Raw genomic sequence first — 3274 nt, forward strand, 5'->3', positions numbered from 1 at the left:
TGTAATCTATGATGATTTCCTCCCTTGACCTTGTACATGTTGGGAACTGTCCTTTTTCCGGCTTGACTGTGGGTCGCGAGTTATGAACGGTACAGGTCGCACAATCTCGAACGTGTCCCTGCACCATGTCTTTCATAAACGGATGCCACCACATAGTCAAGTTTTCTAACATCTGTTTCACCCCTGCATGTCCAACCCCGTGAGCCTCTGCTAGACTGCCTGGCGAATACCGGGAGGCAGGGCTGGTTTCCCTTCCTTATTCTGCCACAGGCCCCCCTCCTTGCATCCCCCCTTTTCTCATCCACATAGTTTTCTCCTCTGGAGAGGCTTTGTCCTGTTCTTGCTGGACTTTTTCCAGGGTTAGCCTATCACTCAGCCTAAGTTCCTCTTCCACCGTGACCATCTGTTTGGTCACATGGTATCCTGCCGCTCTTTTTGCTTCTTCGTCTGCTACCTGATTTCCCTTTGCTACCATTGTTCCTGACCCTTCGTGGCCCCTGCATTTTACTACGGCCACTTTTTTGGGGAGCATTAGGGCTTCCGCCAGCTGTTTCATCTCTGCTTCATGCTTTATTGGCTTGTTTCCCGCAGTCAAAAATCCTGCTCTGAGCCATTGGCTGAGTTCCTCATGCACTGCGCCTACAGCGTAGGCTGAATCTGAATATATGGTGACTTCTTTTCCTTCCGCTAGTTTTAGCGCTTCAATTACAGCTATCACTTCGGCCCTTTGAGCCGACTGGGCTCCTTCCAGCTTTTCTGCAATGAAGGTGACATAGTCCTGTTCTTGTCTAGCAACCACTGCGTATCCTGCCTGCAAACCTCCTGTGTCCGTCCTGAAACAACAACCATCTGTGAACCAATCCTCTGTTCCCTCTATTTTTTCGGCTTCTAGATCTAATCTAACCTTCTCCTCTTTCTGAACTCTGGACTCACACATATGTGGTTCTCCCATGCTCATCCGATCGGCCATGTTTATCCCTTCGTGGGAAAAATTCAAATTGGGTGCCCCTAGTATTTTGCAAAGTCTCTGCTGCCTAAGCGACGTCATGGTAAAGGTGTGTGAGTTTACATAGGCCACCACGCTGTGTGAGGTCAGGATATGCAACGCGTGTCCCATCACTATGTGTGCAATTTTCTGAATAATTTTAGCCACTACCGCTGCATGTTTTGTGCATGCAGGATGTCTTTTTTCTGTAGTCCTGTAGTATCAAGTTTTACACTCACGTACATCAACACTCTCCGCTCTCCCCCTTTTTTCTGAAACAGGATGGCGTTAACAACGTCACCTGCTTCAGAAACATCCAAGTGGAACGGGAGAGAGTAATCTGGGAGGGCTAGGTCTGCGGCCTGGGCTAGTTTCTGCTTTAAGATGATAAAAGCCTCCTCTGACGCCTGGTCCCAATTGAGGGATGCACTGAGGCGACGTAGGCCGTGCTCCCGGACCAAAGCCCTCAGAGGCTGTGTGAGCCCCGTGTAATCTGGAATGTACGTGCGACTGTAGCCTGTGAGACCTAAAAAGGACCACATGTAGTGGGTTTTGGATGATGCAGGATAGCTGAACGATGAGCCGGGGAGAGACCTGTCCCTGCGCTGGACAACACTCGACCTAGAAAGGACACAACTGTCCGCGCAATCTGCAATTTATCCTTACTGACCTTCAACCCTTTTTCCTACAATCTGAGCAGCACGGACTGGGTGGCTTGTAGGGCCGCCTCCGATGTTGGGGCAGCAATCAGGAGATCGTCAACGTATTGGATGAGGGTGACACCCTCCGGGAGAGAACATCCCTGCAAAGCCTGCTTTAAGGCCTGATTAAAGATCCCTGGAGAAAGGGCGAACCCTTGAGGCAGGCATGTGTACCTTAGCTGACAACCCTTGTACGTGAAGGAGAATATGTCTCTGCACTCCTCTGCTAGAGGCAGACAGAAAAAAGCATTTGCCAAGTCAATACAAGTGAACCACTTCTGTCGTGGGGTCAAATTAGTCAGGGCAACATATGGGTTTGGAACTGGTCACGCCCATGATCCCTAGCTATCTGCTCATGTTGCAAGAGGGCTGTGTCCTGTGCTGCGACCTATATGCAATAAGTGCTGCAGGAGGGTGAAAAGGAGATCTGTGGGATCTGGGTCTGCACCCAGTCCTTTGATTCTCTGGCCCGTTTAACCATCGGGCCCAACTCTTTGGCCTGGTGTTTTAGGATGGAGGGCCAGAGAGACATGTGGGACAGCCTCCTGTCCCATCATAAACCAGGTCACTTGTTCTGGGGTTAGCATGGTGGCTGAGGCTACTCCTTCGGGACCCACATAAATGTTCTCAAAGGCAACTTGCCACTGTTGGCCTTCCAGTTGCTCAACAAACAGTTCCTCATACCATTCAGTATTTTCCCTATCATAGAAAAGGGTCACATGAGGCGGGTCAGGGGGGCACATAGGGCTCTAGGAGCAAGATCCAGGGCCGCCACGCTGAGTAGGCCGCCAGGATGCCAGCCAGGCCGGGCTCCAGTAGGCCCCAATAGATGTCTGCCAGGGCCTGGTTACCACTGTCCCGCCCCCGTGTTAGTGCCTTCCGGCAGGGTAACCACCAGTCCATCTGCACTGCACAGAATTGAGGCGCCCAACTTCACCAGCATGTCCCTGCCCAGGAGATTCACTGGAACTGAAGAAGACACAACAAAAGGGTGGAGGAAAGTCTGTTTCCCCACCGCAACTTTCACAGGTTTCGTTATTGCCAGTCTCTGTTCTTCTCCCGAGAAGCCCACCACGGTCACTGTTGAGGCAGACAAATGATGTTTCTCTGGGACCACGTTAAGAGTGGAGTACGTGGCTCCCGTGTCCACCAAGAACGGCAGTACCTTATCCATGACCAGGAGCGAGAGCATGGGGTCTGCCTCCCGGGCCGCTCGTGGGCACCGTCACTGGGGAGGGGGAAACCAGTCCCACTCCCCCCTTTCCATCATCGGGTAGAGTCCTGCTGGGGGAACTGCCTGTGGGTGTGGTGCCATCATCTGTATGTTGGGTGCCTGCACTTGGCCTGTAGGAGGTCCTCCCCTGCCGCGTGCACTGCTAGGAGGGGGTGCTGGACAATCCCTTGCCCAGTGGTCTTCTGCCCCACACCTGAAACAGACACCTGACGGCGGTCCCCTTTGCGGGCCGCCCCTTCTCCAGCCCCGGCCCCTGTATCCCCGACCCCAACCGCCTCGGGCCCTTCCCCACTGTTGGCCCCACCCTCCCTGTTGGTAGGTGGGTGTCCCATTCCAGGGACCCGGTGGTTGAGA

At 53.1% G+C, this 3274-nt stretch overlaps 1 pseudogene; it reads right to left on the reverse strand.

Moving 5' to 3' along the window:
* Positions 1-256: 256 nt before the first annotated feature.
* On the reverse strand, positions 257-2878 carry LOC140579695 (uncharacterized; annotated as a pseudogene).
* Positions 2879-3274: the final 396 nt, after the last annotated feature.

This window comes from Paramormyrops kingsleyae, chromosome 18, assembly GCF_048594095.1.
Source record: "Paramormyrops kingsleyae isolate MSU_618 chromosome 18, PKINGS_0.4, whole genome shotgun sequence".
Classification (NCBI taxonomy): domain Eukaryota; kingdom Metazoa; phylum Chordata; class Actinopteri; order Osteoglossiformes; family Mormyridae; genus Paramormyrops; species Paramormyrops kingsleyae.